Source organism: Andrena cerasifolii, chromosome 7 (assembly GCF_050908995.1).
Source record: "Andrena cerasifolii isolate SP2316 chromosome 7, iyAndCera1_principal, whole genome shotgun sequence".
In the NCBI taxonomy this organism is placed as follows: domain Eukaryota; kingdom Metazoa; phylum Arthropoda; class Insecta; order Hymenoptera; family Andrenidae; genus Andrena; species Andrena cerasifolii.
This window is the reverse complement of record NC_135124.1, coordinates 10,165,327-10,192,743: the sequence shown is the minus strand read 5'-3', so window position 1 is coordinate 10,192,743 and position 27,417 is coordinate 10,165,327. Positions and strand designations below refer to the sequence as shown.

General features: G+C 45.5%; 1 protein-coding gene across 7 annotated transcripts in view; it reads left to right on the top strand.

Moving 5' to 3' along the window:
* The window catches only part of LOC143371590 (uncharacterized), a 265,689-nt gene that overhangs the window by 4,395 nt on the left and 233,877 nt on the right, over nucleotides 1-27,417 (top strand). The window lies entirely within an intron of this gene.

The following is a 27,417-nucleotide window of genomic DNA, read 5'->3' as shown; positions in this document are numbered from 1 at the left end:
CCCTCCGTTGAACGGTCCGGCCCCACCCTTCCCGACGTCATCCAGCACGTGGAAAGCGAAGGCGCCTTCCTTCTAACCCCTCATTGTACTTTTATGGTTCTTTTCAAAGTCCGTTCGAGGGTCACTTTCATCTTTTCCACCGCGCCTTTTTTACGGCTGCCTCTGCCAAGATGCCACGGATCCTCTGTTTCCTTCCCCTCCCTCCAATGTCGTTTTACAGGAACATTTGTCTCGACCAGACGGTAAATGTAGGAGTTCAATCGATTGAATTCTCTGACCGGCATAGGTGGTAAAGGTAGTTTCTGATAAATAACTTGCATCGGCTAATTCATTCACAGGGTACAAAGAGCTAACAACGTTCGTTAACCAGAGCAACATTCGCACTAGAGGCAGAAGTTGTTTTACGGACGACTCTGAAAATCCCGGAGTGCACGTAAAAGTCGTATACTGGGAGGAACGCGAGGGAACGGTCTCGAGGATTCACCTTCCCCAGGGAGGATGACTTGCCAGGCGACGGGGTCGGGGCCCTGGCAGTCGCGCGATGTGATTTTACACGGATCACGCAGGATCAGCTGTGACGGAGATACATCCACCTTTGTGTCGAACGAGGGAAGTCGATTCTTCGTGGTCCTCGGCGAGGCGCAAAGGGGCAACGTCTCGTGGCGTAATCGTGCCCCGGCAGAAGAAGTCTGACCTGGTCTGTCCCAAACCTCGTTAAAACGATCCTTCCTGGGCTGGCAAGAGTCACGGTTTAAATGACGTTTAAAGGGCCCCGACAAACAATGCTGCCTGCAACTGACCGTGCACCCCCATGGTCCTTTTCGGCCGAATCCACGGAGCACATGGTCACTCTCGTTTCTCCTTTCTTCTTTTTTTGTACCTTTTTTTTTTTCGTTTCCTCGTGAAACGGATTCGAGGGCACGGACGGTCTGGTACCGGCCGTTTCTGTTTCACAAATGTCGCACGGGGGGAAAGAAATTGTCTGCTGCGAGCGTGGGAGAGGAGGAAAAGACGATGGTCGAGCCATATGGTTTAAAAAAGTCACGCGCATGGCACCGTGGCCCTCTCCGAGGCGGTGGTATAAATTACACGCGCGAAACGAAAGCGGCCGAGGATTTTGACGCGCACTCCAAAATTCTGATACGTTAGACAAATAGTTTTTGTCCGGCGGGGATACATTGCCGATATATCTTGGCCGCGGGCAAGGATTCCTTCAAAGATTCTTAGGCTTCAGCATCCGCTGTCCAAGGCGATATATGGCGGGACAGATTCTCACATCTACTCGTGTACAGGAAGCGATGGAATGGTCGGAAGGAAGAGGGGGGGTGTATAGGAAGGGAAAAGGAATTTCGTTGAACCACGGTGTTCGTGCGATCATTGATTTACGATGGTACGTCGTAAATACCGCCGGGTGATGTACGACCATACCTCCCTCCTCTCCTCCCCCTGCCCTCCCTTATCCTTCACCCCCTACGTACCTTCCCCTGTCTTCCCCCGCAAGTTTCTTCCTCGCTCTTCTTTCGCCTTCGCCACCGACGTTCCCTTTACGGACCTCTTCTTGATTTATAATACCTACGGGCCCGTTGTCTCTCTTCCTTCTCTCCTCTCGTGCATACCTTCTAGGTGTCCAGGCTTCGTTTCCCTAACCTTCTCCCTTCTGTCGTCCACCGTCGTTGGCCATATCAAACGAGGGTCCACCTTCCTTTCTTCTGCTTATTTTCTCCATCTACCACCCACTACTCACGGCCAAATAGTAAATGCCGCGAACAAAGGCTGCTGGGAAGGAGCTTGTGGCTTCCTATAGGATGCTCAATACCGGTTGACTCTTTGAAGTTACTTCCTAAAGGCGTAGAAAGTAAAAAGTCTACGCCACTTAATTTTGTAATGCTTTGAGTTGAATTTTAGTTCGCAACTGGAGTATAAGTCGTCAATATTCTTGCCCCTTTTTTTTGCACGCGTTTGGAATGATTTATGCATACGCGTTTCCTTGGGCGCGTTATGTCATCTGTCACCGGACTTTTGAGTGGAAAAATTAATTTCTTGTTTACGAAACACTCTCGACCTTAGAGAAGTAAATCCAAGGCGAGCCAGTTGACGGGGAAGGGTGAGAAGATTAATAACGATGTGTTCGCCTGCGTATTCCTGCGATTACTCGAAGACGAGCTGCGCGAACATTTGGACCCGTTAGACCAGCGTTTCGGCGTGTTTACTTTTAATGTAAATCTATTTAAATTCATGCCGTCGCGACGCAATCTGCGAGATTCATAGATACTTGGAATCGCAATTATTTCCGCCGGGGCACTTTGAATATTCATCGGAATACTTGCTTTGCATAGTGCCAGTGTTAAGTGCCACCATGAAATTTGTAATTGCGCTAGGGCGAGGAGATAATTCCCCGCGCGTTTCTGTTCCGTAGACACAAAATGCGTTTAACGCCATCGTAAAGGTAGGTTCTCCTATATGCAACTGGACGCAAGGTCAAGAAATTTAGTCATTTTCTCGAAAATGAAGCGCAATATAAAAAAATTGTACTCCTTTTTCTCGACTTACTTACTTGTTATAAGTCCAAAAGAAACAGTAACTATTTTTTTTTGGTATCGCGTTTCATAGGAAAATAATACCTTTACGTGATTTTATTCTGCTTACATCGCGCCCCGTTTGCTACTATCGAACTCATTTCGACCAGGCAGACACTTTATATAAATTGAGCACCCCATTATCCTATTCAGAAGTTTCGGCTACCATTCCAGTCTTATATTTAAGTCGCACGAAAACGACGACGCTTTTGTACCTCGAGATGCAATTGGATGTCTACAGAGCTTCCTGCATGCAGGAAACTGGCATCTTATTAACATCCGCGAAAGGATGATTGTCTGTGAGTCATCTGGTGGTAATCGCCGCGCGGAGTTTTAAGGCCTACCAATATATCATCCGCTGCGTACTGCGAGTATCTACCACTAAATGCCCACAGACAGCAATCATCTCGCAGATATTAGTAAGTCGCCAGGCGCAGGATACTCCAATCTTCCTGCGTGCAGGAAACTTCAATATCTCAAGGAACGCTTTCCCGTTGCTGTTTCTTTCTCCATCGTTGCACTTTCTAAGCTGGCGTCGCAACCAGAAGTTCGGATCAGTATAATAGCGTACCCCATCTTCGGTAGCCCGAAGATTCGATGATAAAACTACTCGTCGTGGCAGGATCGCGATAAACAACCAAACACGTAACAATTAGCAGAACCGTGTTTTACCGCGTTCCCGAGCGTCCGTGCGCGATTATTGATCCGCGGCTCATTTGTAATACAAACAGCCCGGAGGCTGGCTAGGAAATGTGAGCTGCGTCGTAAAATCAATGAGGAATGATCGAAGGCGAGACAGGAGAGGCAGGCCTTGCGCGGCGAAGAAAAATTAAGGCTACGAGCACGGGCGATTAGATCTCGTGGGTACTGGAACGGTAGATTGGGACGCGTCGGAGGCGCGGACGGTGGGTCAGGAGGGCCCCGGTGGCCACGGAAGTGGCGAACGGGGGTCATCGGCGGAGGAGACGGGAGAGGAGAGAACAGAATGAGCGATAGTTGCGCAACCACACCTCCACCGCCGTCGAGCGGCGATTACGCAAACGTGATAATTAATTGCCAGTGTTCTCTGTTTAATGACTCGTCAAGTCGTTTGCTAAACACGCCAAATCACCGGTACGTCACGAAAATCGCTATACAGGTGCATCGTTGCGTGTCGAAGCTGTTAATTCCACGGCGTAGTTGCGCAAACGCCGCAGTGACAATAATCCTCCTCATTTTTATTGCTTTAAACGACGCACACCTTTCTCGCGAATTTGATGCCTCCGGGCGATATCAGCGCAGAGCATAGATCTTGACCAGGCTTCTCAGATTGGGATAGCTAGCGGTGAGTCATCGGGCTTTGATTGATGCCTATATCGAATATTTCATAAGAACCTCTGGCGTGTGTTCAATCAAGATCTACGTGACACGTGTCAACCGTTTCATTAAAGAGAATTCTTGAGTACCAAGCCGTGAATGAGGGGTTAGAAAATATGTACACAGGCATTAGTATGCAGCCTGGTAGCCGGTATTCTTCTATCTTTCGTTTAAACTTTATCTCCTCGTCACGTCGATTAAATCATCGCAGATCCCAGGCGTACGTTTGATATCGCTGCGAGGAAACGTTTGCATAAATCCATCGGCATTTTGATCGCGATCGCGGCGATCACGACGACGTTGGAAACGATGTACGATCCGGGGCTATTTGCCACGCCGACAGCGCGGCTCTTTATGCAATGATAGCTTGTATAACAACGCATTGCACGATGATGGTAGGTTAGTTTCCAGGGTATGGTAATAGCGACAACGAGGAATGGACTGGTTTCGAGCATCCTGAAAGCGAACGTTTGAATTGCAATTGTAGCGTGTATAACGTTTCTATTGCAAAAGTATTATTCACTGGATAGGGGACGATACCTGGAGGTCGAGACGGCTCCACAGTAGCTTCAACCGAGGACCAGTTTCCCATAACGTCGGTAGCGTAACGGTTAACCTAGCCGCTTACGAAACCGACGGTCGCGCGTTCGAATCCCAGAAGGGAGACAAAATCTTTGCCCAGACAATCCACCACCACATCGCCCGAAAAGTAGAAAGAAAATTCGGTTTTTCACCATCGAGAGACACTCCTCTCTCTCTCTCCTCGAGTTTTTCCGTCATTCAAACCTATCGAGCATCATCACCAACGATGAATAAAAAAACATTACCTACAAAATCCGCGAAGGCGCCCAATGATGATGAGTAAAAAAATCTCGGGGCCAGAGTCAATCTAGCAGAGGGGGGCACACAGGCTTAGGGTACTTGGTTACCGCGATGCCTCTGCCTCGGGAAGGTCTGAGATAAAGTCAGAGTCCGCCTCTCTCTTCGAAGTTTTCTCGAAGAGAGGACACGCTCTAGAAGGGTGATCCTGTAAATGGGGGATGCGGGGAAACCAGAAACAGGGCGGTTGAACCAAAGCCTCTCTGTCGCCGTGGACGCCAGCATGTTCTTCTTCCTCCTCTCTCTCACCATTTCCTCCCCTGATTTTCACGGTTCCCTCTGTTACTAAGAATCCTCTACTCCTCGAGCTGTGTTCCCCCTCTACGGGGAAGGGATGCTGGCAGAGGTTCGGCTGGTTCTACCGATGGAAATTCCCGCGACTCGCAATTTCAGTACAATCTGCAAGCCGTCCCCCTCCATTCGTATCCGCAAGTCGTATTTCGTTGGGGGTGGGACGGAACTCAATTCAGACTAATCTGACTCTGGCCCGTTTATTAAACTGAGGGCTGTTTCCTTCCTTTTTGCAAAGATTTCTCGTTGACTTCTTTCCCCTTCGTCGGTTACACCCTTCGATCTCTTTCATTATTTAACGGGGCATCGATCGCGCGGCAGCAGTTTCATTCATTATTCGAGTTTTCCTTTATAACTTTCGCGGCCAGTTCTGTGATCGATGCTCGTGGGGAAAATAGGATTGATATCGGCTTAATTTTCTACGTGTGTCTTCAAAGAGACATGCGTTAAGGCTCGATGGACTATCGCACGTTGGTTCGATCGTGGCTTCGAGGAACATCGTCCAGGTCAAATCGTGGCCCTATTTCTGTCAAGGTCTACAGTCACTTTCCGCGCATTTTGTATTGAGTAATGGGCTAATTATAGTTTTCACTTCCTCAGAAACTCCGGCTGGCATCGATTGCTCGAACACTCCCGAGACGTATCGGGTACACTAATTTCAAGTTAGAGATTAACCTTGTCTCTGATCTAAGTCACCCCCCAGTCATCAATCGTTCGGGATTCGCGATTTAGTTGCACGCGAGATCGGAACAGAAGGATGTTTTTGTATCACTCGTTGCCTCGATCTGTTATCGTTTTTGACATGTTTGCGGTGGAGTAACACGCGTTTCTCGTATGTTTTCCTCGTATTCTTTCCTCCCTTGGTTTCCCGTCGCTGAAGATCTACTCGCGCGAATACACGCGGCGCGTAATTTATAGCCGTGCTGATTGTACGCGCTACGGCGCCGCGTGGCGTGTTTCTCGGTCGATAAGCATCGAGAATACGCACCTGGTAGTATCCTTGATGTGTGTATCGCGCGGTCGACGTTTTCGCGTCCACTAAACAAAGATACATTGTAAACATTATTACGATAAGCCTTCGCTAAATACTCGAAAAATCTTCGTTACACCGTAATCACCGGCATAGAAAAATGGTCCCCGCTATTCTGTTCTCCTTAATTAAAATGTCCTATCTACCATTTTCCAATTTCTCAAGAGAATTTGAAATATTTGAAGTCCCGCGCGTTTTTTACCTTCTGAGTAAAGTTATGAAACTCTAAGTGCTTTTCGTGGAGATCTAAAAAAAGTCTGATTTATTTATTTTTTTTACAAGGACGGCACAAAGAAAATGGCAAAACTTCATTTTTCTCGGATGTTTCGAAACGCTAGATAGAACATTTTAAATAATGTGTGCAGTATTGTACTCTTGCAAAATCTATCACGTGGAAAGATTACTCGATCAAATTCGTACGAATCGATTAGGTTGTCGGACAAATTCGTTTCGACGTCGAGAATCGAAGTTTCTTCTGTTAATTTGCAGGGCTTCGTTCACTTTACTGTTTTCCATTCAGCATACAATTGCATGCCTCTAATAATGTTTACGGGAAACGTATTACAATGACAGTGTAATTAACTGAAAGCACCTGGCAATAAATACGCAGGGTTACGCTTTATGACTCCGTTCTTGTCGAAGCCGACAGGATCCCGATTCGATCTTGAATCGTTATCATCGATCCAGGGCAATTACGGGCGTCGCGCGACCATTATTATTGTACGCTGGGAACTAAATTAAACGCGTAGGAGCAAAGGTAATTTGTGCTGATAACGAACCACCCACACAGCTGCCATGCGCTCGGAACGGGCCAATATTCGAATGGCCTGGCACACGCTCGTGATCGTTTCTTAATTGCATTAACGTTTGCTTGATCGCGCGAATTTTTACGTTCGCCGTGGGTAATTAATGCGCTCGCTGTTTGCATAGGTAGATTAATTAAAAACTTTCTGACAGATAATGACGATTCTCTCGTACCGGCGCGTCGCAATTTAGCGTGCTTTAACACGTCGATGCTGCGATCGGCTGGCTACAGTGTAATTAACGGATGAATTCGAGGCATTTCTGTGCGTGGGAGGTACATAGCATTCGATGTTGGAAAGGGAGGTAACCATAGGCGACGTGCCATTTTTTCAAAGTAATACTCTGCTACACGTTAAAGACGGTTTCGGTTCTAAGCTCGTCTAATATCGATTAGATGGTTTACGCGGCTGCCTTTAGACGCGCAGCAGGGATTATTTCGACCTCTCGTATCCCCTCCCGGAAATTAATATTCCCCGGCCACGAATAACCCGTATTACCGATTATCATCGCCTCTAACTACGTTTGCTCTGCCGGATACACCGTTCGCTGGATTAATTTTAAACGGCAGACAACGCGCGAGATCTTTGATACCTCAACTATTTATAGAGGTATCAGCGCTGGGCCTCGTAAAACTTCTATGAGCTCCGTTTAACCGAAGTTCAGATAATGTAGCTTTTAATTTTAAAGCGCTTTTAGTGCGACGATAAAACGCCCGTTGTACATGACGCGGCGATTTATAGCCGGTGAATGTTTTATGCTTGCTCCGCGACGCTGCGCTGGACAATTTTGCCGGACAATTTCAGATTTCTGCGCTGTCTTCGTAACAAGCCGAATCACGGCATCAGCCACGGTCGCTTTCAAATGCTAGCGCGGTAATTTCATTTGTTTTAGATAATAGAACGTTGTTAATTTGAGGGCACGATATAGAGCTCGATAGTGTAGTGAATTATTTTTAGAAGATATCAGTGCTTCGACTCGTCATCCTTCCCCCTCTTAAACTAGAGTGGAGTAGTACTAACCTTTAGACCGAGAGGATTACGTCAAGCGTTGTTAATATTATCACTTTGCTCTTTACTTGTACAATGAAGATTCATTTCGTAAATCCCCCGGCGGTAGTGTTCAAGGAAAACGGATTTTACACGGAAGATTTACTCCGCACTTAAGCATACCTCCAATTGAAGTTCCTACTGGAAGATATAAATCTCTGGCCCCGTTGAAAGTAAAATATGTCTATCACGATGTAGTTTTTAAGGAGCACTGCAACAACTCTCCGAGCCCTCTTCGTTTCCTGGCGACGTTAATAGATCTCGGTTAATTTATGGAACTTACGGACATAAAAGCCGGCGAGCAGGCCAAGTCGGCTTATCAGGAGATAAAGCACGATGTGTTCTCTCCTCGCTTCGTACTTCCACGATTAACGTGGCCCACGGTACCGATCACAATCTTTTTAATTTGTTTTCTCGGAAAAGGAGCACCTTACGTCACCGTAGCGTGGAAAGTGGCATTAGCGGGAACACGGAATAAACCGTTCAATTACCGGTATTAGGGACGTAAAATAGCAAACGGAGCACACTTACTTTTATTCCAGTAATCCCGTGTTATAAAGCGCTGTGGAATTAATATGAGCTGAAGTTACTGTTTATAGTAATCTTATGATACTGCGAAGCAAATGATAAGGGTTCTTAATTTGGGGCTCGCATAACCCCAAGGGGTTCTTTGATGGGGCAAGACTGACGTCTTTATTTTTATTAAACTCTGATTTAAATCTCTTTATCATGCAGTATCTTTTTCTGGGATAGGGTTCGTAGCATTTATCAAACTGCACGATAGGGCGATAGAAAAAGTTTAAGAGCACCAGCATTCCAGAATGAAGTAATTAACCTAATTGTCCATCGCATCTCGTGCAGCATTGTACATGCTTCCCTCGTGTCGCAATTTATCCACGAGATGCATCGGTACAGTTGAGGACGCAATCACTTTCTGCCTGGTGCTTTAGCTGTTGTCTTTCAAACAATAATATATCGCGTTTCTGTTTACTAGAGGGAACACAGAAGTGTTTAGGCAATGGATTCAGGGGATTAATCCTCACCTGTTCCTGGCTCCACGTTTACAACCCGTGAAAGTGTTTGCAGTGACCAAACTCAAACAGTTCTCTACGGTCTCCTTTGTATGTTGACTTTTTTTATTCTCGACTTCTTAACGGGCTCTCTTGTAACGACTAATTTATGTACAGTTTTTAGCTGAAACATTTTCGTGGAAGATACATCAAATAATTCTTCAACTTATTAAAAGATTTTTAACACAAAAAAATAACCACAGTGTCGACATAAACATAATCGCCGTGGAAAATAAGCGACGCTCTATTGACGTCTGAAGAAACTAACAATACCCTCATGGACCCAGTTCCTGATCAGTTTAGGAAAATAAACCAAATAATAAGCTTATGATGATACAAATTTATTCTAAAAAATTACTAAATAATTATGAAGTATCTTGAAATTTATACGCAAAATTTGATAGCTCATAGTAAAACGTGTGAAGGTGATCAGAAGCTGCTCCTTTTGCACTTTTCACTTTCAAAGTTAAATTAAAAAATAATTATTATTATGTGTGCACTTTTTTTAATACCAAATTAAAGATAAAACATAGATTTAGTGAAATAACAAAAAATGTTTTAAATTTGGTTAAGTTTTCCCTTTACAGGTTAAAAAACCCACGGTAGTTACTCTTATGTGATCAGCAACTGAGCCCTTGACGGTAGTTTTACGTCAAAAATAAAATAATTACCACAAGGCTTCTATAAAATCTCGTTAATAGACCACGCGCGAGGCGAGATTTCCACATTCTGCGAGTTTCCTATATATAGGAAACTGGTTTTATTTTACATTCGAGAGAAGGCTATTGTCTTCAGCCATCTGGTGGAGTGCCGGACGGTTCATATTTAATTATCCTAAGTGCCACTAGATGGCCAAAGAGCCAGTAATATTCTCGATTGTGAAAAACACGCTAGGATTCCTAAATAGAGGATCTTCTAATGTAATTTTGCCTTTGGTCAATTTTCGTGGAACAGCATGCGTGCAAAACTCACAAACACACAGAAAAGTGTCAGGGAATTAATCATACAATGAGTTTTCATTTCATTTTTAAGCAAATTATTCTAACACAAACAATTTATTTGTTCTCATGTTTCGTGCTCGATTCTCATCAGTTTTACTTCTGTGAAGCATTTATTTCCATTCTCGCTTCAATCGTTCATTCGAATTCTTCGATTCAATCCGTGTCCAGTTCTTCCAGTCGCATATCCAGACGGTTTAACGTTATTTGTCTTGCATTTAAAACGCGAAATAACGGATTTCCATGCCGTCCACTGAGACGCGTGACTTTAATAGCGTACAGAATGGCAGGGAAATACTCACGGTATCGAGGATGAGACAGGGACGCGAATTTATTCGTTCCACACTGTAGTTCTCCCCGTTCTTTTGCTCCAATACCATATCTGAATTTATCGCTTGTTGACACATAAATTCATTCGTTTACGTAGCGGTAGCGTAGGATCTTCCATGTGCGAATCAGCTTCCGTAACTCATAATCGAATCGTGCGACGTGAAAGTCGAACCATACAGCGACGACTTGGTATCCTTTGCTCCGTGCATCGGAGAATTCAATTTAGCTTCAATTGGCACAAAGTACCTTCGCATTTCTCGTCTACCGTTTCGATTGCCGTGCTCCAAAATTGCAGCAGATTACGCTGATTTCGACTGCAGTGAACTTCATAAAGTGTAACTTCTCGTTTCTTCGCGTCTATCCTGTATTCAGAATTGCCTGATTATTTTTAAAATAATTTGAGGACGAATTCTGAAGTTATATTCTGTATTTTGAATACCTGAGACAATATACGATAGACAGTAGTCGTAAATCAATGCTTTTTATCGAATCAGTAAAACAACAGGCGATCGAAATCGAAAACCTTGATAACGATGACACATTTAGTCATCGGCCAAAAAAACTTGCAGCTAAAAGCAGACGTCTTTAACATTCATCGACCAATAAAGAATCGTTTTGTTACCGGCAAGTTCTCCGTATCGGTGCTGTTGAATTAATAATCGGTAAATTAGTAGACACCTGAACTTTGACATTCCCAGAACACTCTGTACCGCCTCGATTCACTTCGTTTTCTCCCCGTGTCCCCGTTAGCGTGGTTACAGGTTCCCTCCTCCCCCCGAAGCTTTGAAATGCCCCTTCGTTTCAATAATTTTAATAACAGCTCGTTCAGCGTAAATCGATTGGGTGGCTCGAGCAGCGAGTTTCCCGATTTTTCCTCGCAATTTCACGGCTGGCTTTAATCACGATCTCACAGACACTATTTACCGAAGGTATACGAGGGTCGTGTTATTTAATAACCGGGAATAACTATGTAAAACTCCAGCCAGCTTGCTCTCGCTGGCTCCCCCGTGGGAACTTCGACTTTTCACCCTCGCCCCTACGGCTCTGCTTCCCTTAAACTTTCGACGATCGCGAGATTTTCAAGGGACTCGAACTTCGCCGGGAAATGGGTCCAAAAGAATATAAATTGCGCTACAAGCACGTCGATCGTTTGCGCTGGAGTGGAAATTAAAGAAATTCAAAAGCTAATAAACGATTTGCCAGCGGGTAATACCGCACGGAAAGCACCGGTCAATGCTCGAACGAACGATCGTTCGAGTACTGCGGCGGCTCAGAGTGAACCCGAACCTGTAGATACCCCGTAGAAGCCTGTAGAATAGTAATTAGAGTATTCGATACCTGTGGACAGTAAGTGGCATTACCGAGCGGAGGAATTTCGCGAGGGTGGCATTGTCATCCGGAAGAGGCAAGGGGGGAAACACGAAACAACCGTGAATCGTTTCCAAAGTAATTGACGCGTCGAGCAGACATTGTGGTTCGTCTTTTAACGCGCTACTCCGCAGCATTTCGATGCTGGGGGCCGCGTCGAGGGTGAAACCAGTGGTGCACGCGCGCGCGCAAGGACCGGCAGAGGGCGGCGAAGAGGCGGGAGGAAGGAGAGCGGGGAGAGCGAAATAGGAGCACGGGGGATAGGGAGGACGAAAAATACGTCGTAAAGCCGGATTAATCCGCGGCGTCGGCCGGTGCTCATTGATTGCATGAAATCGGGCTTTCCTGCTTTCCCATTGTCACGTACAGGCACGTTCGCGTGTTGTTTTCTGCCTACGGGATAAATTGGCAAGTGTGCGCCCCCGTAATCAATAGGCAGATCGGCTTTGTCGGCGGGGGCGAGGGTGGGCGCAAGGTCGGCTGGCTTGTATCTCACGTGCGCACGTGTACACGTGTGTACACCTACGCGCGACACCTACACCGCGCCGCGATTTCCCCCCGCGTGGATCTGTACACGCTCCAACACGGAGATGGGGTGCACGTACGTTCCCGTGCGTGTGCGGATGCACATCCACCGCGTCCGACTGTGCGGCGAATTTGGTCGTCGAGCGATTTTGACCACTTTACTGTCTGCTCGCGTCAAAATCCCTTCGAGAGTGCTTGCGCGGCTGCCGAGCCACGCGCGGCACTCTTCGCGAATGCAATTCTTGCCGGGGGATTGGATCCTCGCGAGGGTCCGCCGATTCGAAAAGCATTAGCGTTTTGAACTGTATTAACAAGGGTAGTCAGGCAACTCGAACATTCAGACAATTATGCAACTTTGCGTGCAAGTAGTTGGTAAATATTTTTGATCGTGCCACAGTGTGGTTTTAGGGGGTGAAATCACCCCTTGAGAAAAACGCAGAATTTTCTTTTCCAAAAATTGAATTTTTTTTATACCTACAAAGCTAAGTACAAATAATTCTCAGATTAAAGATTGGCGGTGGGGGTAACTAGGAAAGTATGAATTTTTCGATAATTATTTTTACGCAGTTTTGTAGATACAACTAAGAGAAGCAACTTTTGTTTAAACTTCTATCTAATATCTCCCACCGTTCTCGAGATATTCCCCGAAATAGAAAATGCTGCATTTGCTTCAATGCCCCTAAAACCGCCCCAAAAATGGGGTTGTCTTGCACACGAACTACTCAATTTGCACAAAAAGGTGCCTACGTAATTTTTTGAATCATCGACTTGCCTAATCCCAGCGTTTCGAGGGTGGAAAATTGGGAACTGGCAATGAAATCTTCATACCTGACAGGACAACATTCGTAAAGTACAGGTACCATTCTCACTGCTCGACAGATTTAAAGCCAGTGCCGTGATTAACGTTAAGCGACATCTGCACGGTCTAGAATTGCATAATGACTCCAATACCACCGGAATCCGCGTCTTCACGCGTGCCAAGAGTCACGTACCTATTCGCGCGACACGGCTCGCGAGGCAGTCGCAAGTGTCAGCACACATATTCGCGCGGAGTTCAGCAACCGATGCGCGGGGGACATGTGTACACACATGCTCGCATGCAGACGCGCGCGGTGGATGCACTCGGTTGCATGGAAACACGTATTTACGTCACGTGTGGTCGTCACGTTTCGGCTAGGCGCGGTTATTGCCGAGGCCCGCCTCGAAAACCGGCCAGAAACGATGGATCGACGGCAGAACTTTACAAAAGGGTGGCGCGGGCGAGCGCGCACCGATGGAGACAGCAGCGCGAATGTGTGCATTTCGGCGCCGCGGACATTGATCATCCGCTCTTTTCCGTCTGGTTTTGCTGCAACATTGCGCGCACGTTCGTTCCAGATTTTCGGGGGATCGCGTGTAATCAACGGACCGATGCATCTGAACACGGAGCTTCGTTCTCTACCCCCCCCTTTTTTTTATCGGTTTCTTTTTTTCTCTATTTCGGAGGGATCGCGGTCGAGCGTTTGCTCGTGTGGAGAATACGTGGCGCAGAGCGGCGGCTTTGAATTTTATCTGGCAAATTGTATTCCGTTTGTCGTCGCGCTTCGGAGCTTCGAGAAACTCCGATATAGGTACGCGCTTGAAAGCGCTGCTGCCATGGGTACTGCTGCACTTACGATATCCATTTCGAGCTCCGCTCACATTTTCAATTATAGAAACGTGTATCTACGAAGAATTTTGGCAACTCCATTTTAATACAATGTTTAAGGGGACTGGGCAGTCGAAAAATCGATTTTTTATTGCATTCTTCGAAAGTACGGCAATAAATCTACTACCACCCACAGCCGCGATCGTATAGTTTAAGAACCTCTTTTGCTTTTTGTGTTTCGGATAACCCTTACAGTACTTTTCGTCAACGCCAGGGCCACCCGATTATTTTTCAACGCTCTCTCTGTATCTGCCATGTTTTTTTTTCACTGTCACACAAAAATTCAGAAAAATAATTCAAGATACGATAAAACAGCCCTCCAAACCTCAAATTGATTTGTCGAATCATTTTTGTAGAAAAAATGCATAAAGAATTACCAATCTTTCGTCCCAACAAGGCGCAATCCCCCCTTAAGTTCACTACCATGTCTTCCAAGAACGAATTCTTTTAAGATAACTATCACTGTCCAAGTATCTCAGAAAAGATCTCAATCGTTCTACCCCCATCTTCCATTGGAAACCAGTTGTATCCTCTGCCTGACCACCATCCAACAGAGGGTGTCAACATACCGATCAGCAAAGCCCCCGCCGAATCGCGCTATTTCCATTTTCATTTCAGTAATCCACCCTTCTGTAAAAAAAAATCATTTCCATGCAACTTTATATCGAAAATACTCCGCGGATCGTTGAAGCGCGCGACTGCACGAAGCACATGGGTGGCGGGGGACGGGTGGCGCAGTCGTTGGATAACGGGAGAAGTTCTAACAAATTTCTCGCGCGAGACGCGATACGGTCGATCGAGCCATGTATTTTCGACGGCCACGGGCGGCGGGGGTGCGGCGTGTTTTCATTGGCGTCGGCGGTAATGCGGGCATTCCTAAAAGTAAATGTCGCCGGTGGCTCTATGGCCGCATAAAGATCATATAAACGCGTGCCGGCGGAATGAAAAATATTTCCGCGGCCCGTGCCAAGTCTTCAATAACCCTCTCGCCGGCGCGTAAATTTCTCACGTTTATCACTCCACGGGCGTTGTCGCGAAAATTTATTCGCCCGGCTCCGTTTCACGATTCGCGCCTCCGCGGGGGCTTGATCCTTGTATACGACTTTCACCGATCGCCTCTCGCTGGCCATGTCACGCGACGACCGACTGCGTGACCCGAGTGAGTATTTTCAACCCCGGCCTGGACGTGATTCCCATCTGGCGCAGGCCGAGTGCTGGGCTCGTCGCTGCCGTATCAAACACACGAGTGTTTTAAACAAACGAACGGATTCGGGGGAGGCTAGAGTTCTGGGAGGTTTTTAAGAGCCGCGGGGAGGGTTTTAATGGGGGGCATACACCAGAGAGACTTAAAAATTAAGGTTATTTTAGAATTCTTTTTTAAGAAAGTATTAACATTATTGCATTTGTATTTTTTTATTAATTATGTCACATCTTTGGGTATAATACTTCATTTTTGTATGTAAAAAAATTAGTTAAATAATATAGTTGTAGGGGCTAGCTGTAAGCGCTAGAGTGATTGGTGGTACCCACTCCCAATTAAATAGACTTTACCTGAAAGCAAAAAGCAAATTAGTTTTTCAAAATATATTAACAAATGCTGTTTTTCCCAGGACCGATTTTGAAAAAGTTAATTCTTAAAGAAATTAATATTTTAAGAAACTAATGTGCCTTTTGCTTTCAGGTGAAATCTGTTTAATTGAGAGTGGCTAGCACAAACCTACTACCTACTTAGCTTCTATCGTTGTCTTATACATCTAATATTTTTACATACAAAAATGAAGTATTATAGCCAAAGATGTGACATAATTAATAAACCAAAGTCAGGATTGCTATAATGTAAATACTTCCTTAAAAAAAAATCTAAAAGATCGTCACTTTTTAGGTACTGAACCGAATTTGTTCGGTGGTTTCTGAATGTTGCTAGAATAGTGGAATAGGTATCATTTAATGAGCATGCACATTTGCGAGCTACTTTACGATATCGTGCAGATGTTCCCGAAGATTCCGCCGATGCAAATTTCGTAACAGCGGTATTATTAGATCTCGCCGTCTAACTTTAATGTAATTCACGAATTTATTACTCTACTATTACAAGCCAGTCATCGAGCACTTCCGAGATTCACCGTGTACCGACGCTTCATACCCGTGGAATCGTTCATCGCACTTGCCAGCGGACCATTGAACGCACCAAGCCGCGCATGTGATTTATAGTTTCATTGTACGTACAGGATTTTAAGAAATCATTACGCAAAAATACACGGACGCGTGTTCTCCACGCCCCCTTTCTTCGCGAGGGACGTTTACATAAGCTCGAAGCGTGATCTAGACGAGCCCCGTGCAGTACCCGGCTTCGTTGACGTTGAAACGTCGACTTTCCGTGTTTTTTGAATTCCCTGCTATTTCCCAGCCGCGCTTTATTTTTTGCCTGCGCCCTCCTCCCACCGTCCGACGCACACCCACGTACCGGGAAATAAATGTAACGTTTCGACACGCGTACCGTCAAAGTGCATTCATGTGCAACGGCAGAATCCATCATGCCCCGCCATTGAATCCGAATCCGTGCTTCGGCGCCGACACGTTCTTGTCGACCGATGAAAAAAACCGTTCCGGTTCTTTTTAATTAAAAATAATACAGTTCCCCGCCTCCCTGATCCCCCCCCCCGCAGGGAACCGTGGGGTGGGAGGGAGGGATTTTTATTCCCTTCTGGTTATTTCGCTGCGTCGGTGCGCTTCATTCAAACCAGCAACATACTAGCTTTCGAAATCTCCTAAATGGAGATTACGCGGGGAGTTGCACGCTCGCGCGCGGAGTTTATCGTGAATTATTGTCTTGCGTTTCTGTGCAACGGTTTCCAGGGGCGGGGGAGAGAAAAATACGTCCGGACAGAGTCGTATTAAACAGCAGAGAAAAATCCGCTCCGCTTCAATGTGTCCAGTCTTTCGTTGCAATTCGTTCGCATGGCGTTATTATTATTTCCCCCGCGGAAGTCTGAATTGCGCGTTTCAAACAGACAGATCCTTTACGGTGGCTCGCGCTCCGCGACTGACTTCCATCGATGCGCCGCGGCTGGCAATTCTCTTATTAAGCGCCATTAATTAAAGAAACTATATACCTCACAAATTCCGCGGATCTTTATCGCTCGTAAATTAATTTCACCGGATTGCCGGCCGTAAAAGCCGGCTAATTCAATTGGTATACCGTAAAAGCGCCGTTAAACCGTTTAATCGTTTTCTTGCTTAATTAGATCGGAAACGTTCCCTTTCCAGGGAACTATCAGCCACGCGTCGATTACAGGTTATTGCTGTCTAGCACATTAGACACTGCGTATCGTAAAGTGGAACGCTATTAAACTACGCCCGGTTTAAATTAATACATCGATCTGCCTGGGTGTCTTTTTTTTTTTGAAAAAAAAATTACCGAACGACTAATGAATATGGACGTTATCGCCTAACACCTTCATTATCACTCGTCCATACCGTGCTGACACTTTTAGATCCCGTGGATGTCAGAAGTCGAGGTCGCCGGCGCGATCGTAATGTTTGTGCCCAGCTATCGATCGCGCGTATATTAGCCAGCCCGATATTTTATTCCCAGTGAAATTCAGTCGAGTAGATCGGAACGGCAAACAATTTTTTTTCGCGTCGTCCGCGTGCTCGTTAATTCCTTTCAAAGCGGGGGGCTCTAATAGCCGGCTTTCACGGCGACGCAGAATGCACGTAGCTGCATCGACGTGTGTGCATCGTCGATTGGCCAACGGTAATGTCACTCATGTGCAACGCCGACCACGCCAAGTTCGCGTCGATAATAGTTACCGCGCCATGGAGTCGACAATGCCCGAAGTTCATCCCCCGTGCGATCAACGATCAGCTTGCACGCTGAAAATGATCGAATTACGTTGTTGGATGTGTTCCATCCGCGGGCGGAGAGCCGTCCACCCCTCGCCCTGCGAAGGGAGGAGACTTAAGTCCATGGATTGCACCACGGTAGAAAACTCTCGTCAAGGGAGTCGAGTGATACATTTTTATCTCGTGGGAAGGCTTTCAGAAGCAGACTCCAGTGGTGGGCAGAGTTGGGCATTTTTTAGATAAAAATTATTTAAATAACGAATCGAATAAAAGATACTTTATCTTTAGTCAATAAAGATAACTCAGGTTATCTTTATTCGACAAGTAAGGAATACAAATTTTATCTTTTATTTGAACTAAAATTTTTTATTTAGATAAAATTTTACCCATCTCTGGTGGTGGGTGAACCCCGAAGGATACTGCTTATTGGTAGCTGTGCGCTAGACAAAGATTGTGTCGAGCCTAGGATACGTGTAATACGAGTAAGTGGGCAAGGTCGATGAGCTATCCTGTTTACCATATTTAACTGTGCTGTAGTTTGATACGTTACGCTTATTCACGCTACATTATGCCCCTCCGCTGAGCACTGCGTATGCAAATGACTTGAGCTTGGTAGACGCACGAGGTTTTTCGCGTGCAGGGTATCGATGGGATTCCTGCGATGATCACTGAAGTACAGTTACATAAGTAGGCGTTTGTATATATATATTATTGAACAATTGGACCTCTGCCTTCTGATGGAAACGCAGAATGTACTGTGATTGAATGCGGTTGGACCAGCAGACCCTTCACTGTAGACCTGGTCCCTGGGTCTACACTCGAGGCATTCGAACACTTCGAAATTGGTGCAGAGCGAAGCTTCTGTCGTCAATCACTTCACCCCTTCTGCAAACTTACGCGAATCTTAAAATCTATCTAAGATAGATCCCAAAGTGCCATTACCCATTTTAAACGGACGAAGGCGAACATCTAACGTTTCCGTGCACGCGTTACCCACACCACCTTCTCTAATGCCCGCGAGAGATATATTGCTAAATTACTGGAAGTCCTTTCATTGGCGGCTCGTTGCTTACAAAACGGCCCCGCGGAACGACCTTTCGAAGCAATCGAGCCGCGCAGTCGGTGAAACGAAACACGATCTTTCGGCCGTGCACACCGAGCGTAATGCGATTCTCGTTGGAAGATCGTGCAACGAGATGCACCGGGGTCGACCGGCTCGAACCACGGAAATGGAATACGGTCATTAGCGTGGCGTGGAGGGCGAAATCCAATTAGTCCCTTGCACCGAGGTTTCGTTAGGATACCAAGGAACTAACGGAAGGTCGGCGGCTAGAATAGAGAAGGGCTGGGGGGGGGGGGGGTTTGGGACATACGCGCGCCGGGAGGGAGATAGCGGAGAAGCAGTTTGAATAGTGCGATTGAAAACAAAAGAGGAGGCAGAGGGACGACGGCCAGGGAGAGAGAGTAGCTTTGCTCGTGGCTGCCCGCGCCGATCTGCATCGGCGATTATGCGAATGCATTCCGATGCATATTGTGCCACGGGCCGGCGCACGCGCGTTACCGACCAATAAATATTTATCGACGTAAGACGAGAATAATAATAAAACGCGTCGTTCCGCCGTTTCTACCCCGTTTTGCACCCTTGCGATCGCTCTTTTGCGCTGCACTCTCTTGCGCCTCCCGCCCCGTCGGCCCGCCGCCGCCCCTCCCGCTCCTGCCTTTCCCCTGCACACCCCTTTTTCCCGGGTCGCGGTTGCTGCACGTGCGCGCGCATCTATGTACGTGTTTATTGATGTAACTCGAGACGGTCGCACGCAGTTAACAGCCCGTAAACAGAGAATGCACCGGGAATATACGAGTGTTTTTCGTGCTTCGCCTCTGGCATCCACTCGGAGCCGAGCGCCGCTCGAGATTTCTTTATAGCATTAATCCTGGAACGTTATGTATCCAGCCGAAGTGAGGGAGAAAGATAGAGAGGGCCGGTACTCTACATTCGCCTGCATCGCAGCCGTTATTCTCCTTTTGCCTAGCCCCGGCCGAACCAACGTCTCGCTGATATTGAATCACGTGAATTATTCAGCCCCGATACGGGCCGGGAGACCGGGGATATTCTGCGTTACGGGAACTTTTAATAAACTGCTCTCACGTTACGAATCGTCTGGCTTGTTTACTGGTTGAGAAACGGAGCTATTTGATGCTCGCTCGTTCAGAAATATCTGCTTCGAGTATGGTCGTGATTTGATGACCCTTCCAGCTGCGGCAGGCATATGTGCGTACACACGCTCGGAAAAACTAGTCCTTCGTTTGCAAACGATGCATAATGTATGGTCATGGATGGCAATTGTTTTTTCAGCCTTTTCTTTTTTTAATTAAGGCTGCAACAGACACGTCGAGTAATTTAGTCGAGTAGGGAGTAATTTAGTAATTTACCATTGTTTTACTAAACTACTTGACTAAATATTAGTGTTCACACACACGAAAGATTACTAAATTACTGGCTGCTCGACTAAATTACTCGACGTGTTTGAATCAACCTTTACTATTGCAGTGGCTAGCGTGAAGCTATGCGGAGGCACGCAGTAGTTATTCTGTGTTTGTGGTCCGCCATGGCTGAAGGGTTGATCGTTGAATCGAGGGGAAACGAGTGATACGAGTTTCAGGGATTTATAATCGCTTTGTTAAACGAACTGGTGGCTCGTTTATTACCTAAATTGTACTGCTGGTTGCAAGAAGGGCCAAAAGTCAGTTTCGAAAAAAGTATCTGTAACCATTACGAAGTTAGATATTTTTTATACACAGTGAAGTTGTTGTAAAACTGCCTATAATATTTAAAAAATTGATATATCTTCTTTACCAAGTTTTCGTGGCATTTTCTTGCATTTAAACAAGAACCCTCGAATCAGTTGCCCGGAATTTGTGTGACAATTTCGTTCAGTGCTTGATCTTTCTGTACACAGGATTTCAAAAACATTGCCCTATTATTTCACGCTTAATTTTGCATTTATATTTCTCAATATTGCGTTTTTCCATAAGAATACTTTTTAACTTGAAAATTTTAATTGAATCAATTTTTCTAAAAAATTTCAGGGGGTTTTACTATCGCATAAACATTCATTCCTCCAATTGTCAAAGATTCTCGCTTATTTTTAATGTCACTGAAGTTCATCCTTAATATTTGCATAGTATTTGAAAAAAATATAGAATATTGACCATGGCTCAATTTAAAAAATAATGATAAAAGAACGAGGAATCTAATTATGCGTTTTAAACAAAAAGGGCTTGAGTGTCCTCAGGCCGTTCTTGCATCCAACAGTACACAACGATACACAACGATCAATGTCAAGCAGATGGCCATCGCCAGTTTTGTTTTACCTACGTTTCTACGTAATGTCTGAACGAATTGACAATCGTGGTGCACGGACATATTTCCCGCGGGGGGTAGGCAGGAGAAGAATACGGGCTTGATTTAGAATCAGCGCGACGCTAGGGGCGATTCCGTGGAAAAGCTGAAGTGGGAGTTAGAAGGCAAAGAAGAAGGGTGCTCCCTCGTGCGTCGCCAGCACAATGGCCGCGATTTCAGTCAAGGGCAGGTAGCCGGCGATATAAACGAGTGATTTAACAGCAGGTTAGGCATTATTCTATTCGTACACCGATCGAATGTCCCGCCTGTCTATTTACTCGTTCGCCTTGAATCCACGTTTACCCATGCATCCGTTCGTCCGCCGACTGCCTGCAAGTTCACTGATCCGGATACGCATCGCAAAATCGCGTATGAGGCGACCAGTTGACGCACATTCTCGGTGCACGTTGATCTACGGCGCGGCAGAAACCAGATCTCTGCCCAGAAGGGTGGCTTCGCCAAGCGTGGGTGCGACGAAGGGGTGCCTCCCTTAAAAGCATCATGGTTTTAAGGAGGCAGACTTCTGTTTGTAGATTACAAGGTTTTCGCAGAACGTTTAGGATATTTGGAAACTGGGATGTTTCATTGCTGAGTGTTCTTCAGAATTTTAAGGGTTTTTGGTGTAGGAAACGAGGATCACATGGTAGAAAAGCTTGGGTTGTAACCCTTCGTTGACACGCCTCTTTTTTCGATCAACTTTGACATACTGGGTGGCTCACAGCCAGAGCAATTTTTGAACGACTGCCATTTCTCATCTAAAGAATCCAATCGTTATGAAAAATATCACGGGTCAATTTTAAGGCCTCTGGAATGTATTCCAATAGCTTTTTGATTGAAATTTAATTACAGTTTTTGTAAAAAAAAATCTAAATTACCGATGTCGGGAAAAAACGGAAAAAATCTTTAAAAAATTGTAACTTTTACAAATTTTAATATTGGCAGCTAAAAATCTACAGAGTCGTTGTTCAGGTATAATATTACGAGAAAAAAGATAGTTTGTAAGTCGGCTTTGGAAAGAAGGTATTTATTTTACGTATAGAAGGTAGGCTATTTCGGTAATTGAAAAAACAGAGATATTCCACGAATATCCAGGATATTCTACGTATTGGAAAAGGCACAGAGCCTCAAAATCAGGCAAAATCAGCTTATCGGTGGTTCATACCCAGAGTGTTAACAAAGGGATTATTGGCGCCTAGGTACTTAGTTAGCTGAGCAAGTAATTACCTGGGAATTATTTGTAACAGAACTCACTGCAATCAGTAATTGAGTGAAAGCGGTTGGCTGTTTGTTTCTTTGATGTAAATTGTGGATCACCATACGAGTAACGTGATCCTTTTAGAAGAATATAGGTATGTGTTCGGATAGAAGTCAGTTTCCTTCCTTGATGTATGTATTTCACGAATTATCGACGTTCTTTTACTATCGCGTGTGTGCATAGGACTCCGATGCATTGCTACGGGCATCAGTAATGTTTCTGATTTATTCAAATGGTGGAATTTGTATGTTCGACCGATCGATTCCAGCTAAAGGGATGTATCGTGACATATCGTGGTATTAAAATATTTATGATATCTATATTCAGCTCCGAGGCGAATTCCATTCAACAAATATTTACCGGAGCATCGATTCAAACGTCTATCAAACATTGAAATAGATTTCGTGGCTGTATCTTTACCATGCACATTAGAATTCACGATTGCTACGCTTTCATGCTATTTCATCGAGCGTTCATTTCGTTCTACTTTATTCGTTTTAATGCTACGGGTACAACATACATCCTTTGACTTTTGGCTATTTATAAAGCTATCTGTTTCTGAATTGCAAGCCACTAAAAGTGTTTGTCATATAACTTGCACTTTACAGCAATATCTCATCTATATCCACTGCAATGTCAAACTAATAAAAATAATACGCTGTAAAACACCAGGAACAACAATCGTTAATGCATTTAGCATCGTTTGCCATCGAAAAAACTTTTGGTATTTACTGACAAAAAAATTAGTAGCCTCCTAAAAGCTAATCACACAATCCTTTCGTTAATCGCGCTCTCATAATCAAAGAATTTTCAAATATCGAAGTCACATTAACCTCATTACATTGTTAAAAAATATCAGAAATAAAATACAATCTCTGTTTATGATAGTAAGAATCGCAGTTTCACGAACTATTCGATTGCTTCTATGCGCCTGTAGCGTCCCATATGTAGGACCGAGTGTTTTTTTCACGAGCGCGAAAGGTTTACATCTCCAGCCATCTAGTGGCTGTCTTATTGCATCACACGTGACGTTTACGCTTCCGCGCCTCTCGCCAGATGGCCAGAAACAATAACCCTTTCTCGAATGAGAATATGACACCTGTTACTACTTATGGGAAAGTAATCGATCCGTTCAGCCACTCCCATGCTGGAGTGCCCCCATAAAGAACGTTCTACGAACGTCCGATGCCAAAATATAATGGGAAACGACCCGTCGTTTCCACTTCCCGAGCCTAGCATCTTTACAATTGTAATTATGTCACGGCGCTTTATACTCTACGATCGCACTTCAAACGGGAGTGTCGATCTGTTTTGCTCATGGTACAGTGCAGCGGGTACTGTAATCATGCAGGAGCCAGCAACCCAATCCAGTGGATAGCGGTTGATATTTTTGTTGGTCTGGTATTTTACAGCGGTAATTAACACCATGACGATCCCCAATGGCCTGCGGAAACAGGCAAATCAATTCTTTTCAGGTAGTGAGTGGCAGGAAAAAATCCCCAAACACCCAAAAAACAAAACAAAAAACATTGGTACATAAAGGGGAATTTCTGTGGAACAATTGCATGCAGTTTTAAACTCTCCAAAGACTGTCTGTTTTCTGTTTTGTAGCAGATAAAAATTCTTGTTTGTACGTGTAATAGAGGTACTCTGTAATCCAATTAAGTTAAACGAGATTCATGCGAATACTTGTGATAGATCCCTCGAAAATGGTATGTACCAGAGTTAATGAAACATCCTGCATGCACGTTAGCTTTCACATAGAAACTCTGACTTATCGAGCATAAGCGAAACGGGTACACGTTGTCGTTGAAAACGAGCAACTTCGCGACGAGATCAATCACGGTAGCTAACTTCAAAGCTCACTTTAATTGGCAAAGTGACTGCGTCTCTACATCATAGCTATCTCGACGAGCACGCTATACCCAGGCGGGCGGTTCGCATAGGTCACGGAGAGTACGATTGACCTCGACATTACTGGCAGTCTTGGTAGTTGTGCATTTTATGTTTATCACTTCATCGGAACTAGACTCACTAGACTCTTAGAGCCACTAAAATAACAGTACTATATTTAATCGGCGACCAATAAGAATGCTACAAAAAAAAAAATGGAATATTTAAGTGGAATAAATTTACTTTTAGAACATTAATTTTTCCCCTTCAAAGAGCTCTTTAGGAAACGGCAAAGGTTTATTCAAGAAGAAGTACATAAAGTTTCAGTTAGTTCACATGCACCGTTCAATTATGATTACTCTTCAGTTGGAAAAATATCTGCGCTCAGACTACGACGTTTGATTTTAATGCCAGTGTAAAAAACATATTCAGCTCTGTCGGCTGTCCGGCGCAAGTGGCAATTTTCTTGAATGCATGGAAATCTCTTTAGGCGCGCTGCAGAAACTAACTGCGCATCGAGTTTCCGAGAATTGCCTCCGCGGTTTCACGTTAATAATTGCGATGAATGGCCTTTCATTGCCGCGGAATGAAGGAGTTTAGCGATAGAGCTGTTTTACAACCTGGATCGATGGCGTTAAGCTGTCTTTCCTCGTTAGAAAATAACATACTCGTACGTGGGCCGACTCACAATGCACAATTCGCGATGCATTCAGCTGTGCAGGATTTCTAGAACGTATTACGATCAACGTGCTCGCGCATACACACCCACACGGCTGATTGTGTGCGCCGCGTGCATTTATCGTTGTAGGCAAGTTAAACGTTTACTCTTATCTGTGTACTCTCGTCTCTCTTTTTCTATTGAATCGGTAATCCTTGGAGAGCGTGACTCAGAGATACTAATCGGCGCTTAAACATGTAACGCGTATGAAGGAACTGCTTCGATTATTGTCTATGACTCCATGCAACAGTAGCACTTTCGTATTTGGTATTCACAGTGGCACACTCAGAATTTAATCTTGGAGGGAGCCGAGTTGAACGTATAAAAATATTTTTAATCCAAAGTCAATGAAATTCTTTACGTGATTACAAAAATTTATTTAAAGAATAAAATAATAACGCAAAATGCACAAAAAATATACATTTAAAAAATAAGATGTTTAAATATAGTTTTATTTTGTACCACTTTCTTCTACAAAGTACTATATTTATCAGAATGTACGATATTTTTTATCACATCGAGCCGTAAAGTACTAAATTTTATTTTAATTCAGAAACACTTTTGCCATGCTTAGTTGGAATCTTATCGCAATGATACTATTATTTCGACGACTGTTTCGTGCAATAACTTATCGTAACTTATCGCAAGCCTAAGTAGTGAATCGAAGCTCCCACTTCCACGTCGGAGACACGTTAATTATCACCAATAAATTCGTAGCTCTTTGACTGCATCGCGTCTTTGGAGCACGTTTGATCCGACTCTCACGTGCGCGAACGTAAAACACGAACCACCACGGTTCTGCTTCCGGTCGCGTAACAATAATAGGCATCCAGGATTTCCGCATCCAAGTTGTATTTGTCGAAATTCTCTATGAATAACCATACTGCTTCTCCACAAACGTTCGCTCCCGTTTTCGTTCCGCCAGTATTAGATTTCCCTTCGGCTTTCCCTCCGCGCCTCCGCGTTATTCATCTTCCCTCGAAGCAGAAGGAGGTAGCATCTATTAAAACGATCCACTAAATGTTAGGAAAATGTTATCGCTGCTCGCATGAAATAACCATTCAACGAAGTGGCCGCGTTCGGCGCACTCCAACCCCCCTCGCTTTCCCTCCTTTCTAAAATCCCTCTCCAGCCGACTCACCCTCGGCGCTTGTCGTTTCTGCATATTTTCCCGCAGTAACTGAGGCAGTTGAGGCTGAGAATTCAGGGACTCGTATTCCGCATCCCGTTTATGCGCGATCATCGTGTTTCCCTTCCTCGCCGTCGAAATCCTTTCCTCTCCTTTTTTACTACTCGACAGGGAAATTAAGGGGATAATATGTCAGTGTTCCTCTCAGATTTCGTTTCTCCACGTATTGGCGGACTCAATGCGGATTTTCCTCCACCTAGATGTACCCAAGCCCTCACGGCCCTAGGTGTCCCAAACCTATTCCAATCGCAAAAAGGCACACCTCCCTCGCTTGCTGTTCCCACGATGCCGCTATACTCATTCCGCCAGCCACACTCTGCAGCTCTCCCTCCCTAGCGCTCGAGGTCTTTCAATTTCGCGACTCTGTCCGCGTGCACCCGGCTGCCCGATTACCAGCATGCTCCCAACCTTTATTGCGGCTGGAGGGCATCGTCTCCGATATAACGTCGTCGAATCGGGGTGGTTCTTCGCGAGCCCCGGCGATGCTCCACGTAAGCTGCGTGCGCGAAAGTGCCGGGCGGCGGTGTGTGACGGGGTTCGGCGAGTTGCTCGCGACGGAGAGGATCGAGTTGGGGGTGGAGGTAGGCGATAGAGGTAAGGATCGGAGCGAAGAAACGGACGCGGAGCGAGGAAACGGGGCGAGGAAAGAAAAGTGGCGGCGGAACGGGGGAGGGGGTGGTCGGGTGTGTGTGTATGTGTGCGCCAGGCGGGCGGGTGGAGGAGAGAAAGCAAGGAGGTGCAGCGGAGAAGGCGATCGATGCACCGTCCCAGCCATACGGCGGTGCCTGAGTCAGCCTTTCGCGAGCATTGGCCGCTGGCATTACGGCTGCGCTCGTCGTAGAAAAGCGGCGACCGAGGAGAGCGGATTGGGGCTGAAGGAGAAGGACCGCGGGGGTATGGGTGCGCTTGGAAGGGTGGAGAGCTGAATCGTTGCCGCCAAACGCAGCCTCCGAGTAGCGGCTGGTTACCTCGGGTAGATGTGACGTTCCAAATGAATATCAACAAGCGCGCAGCCTCGAGATGAGATGAGATGAGATGGGATAGAATGGTGCAAACGGGGCGCGAGGTGGCCGCGGGAACAGGGGTTGGGAAACGAATTTTACTTCCGCGGGCGTGGCGCGGATACATAACGCGGGGAGATAGTTTTTCTTCCTTC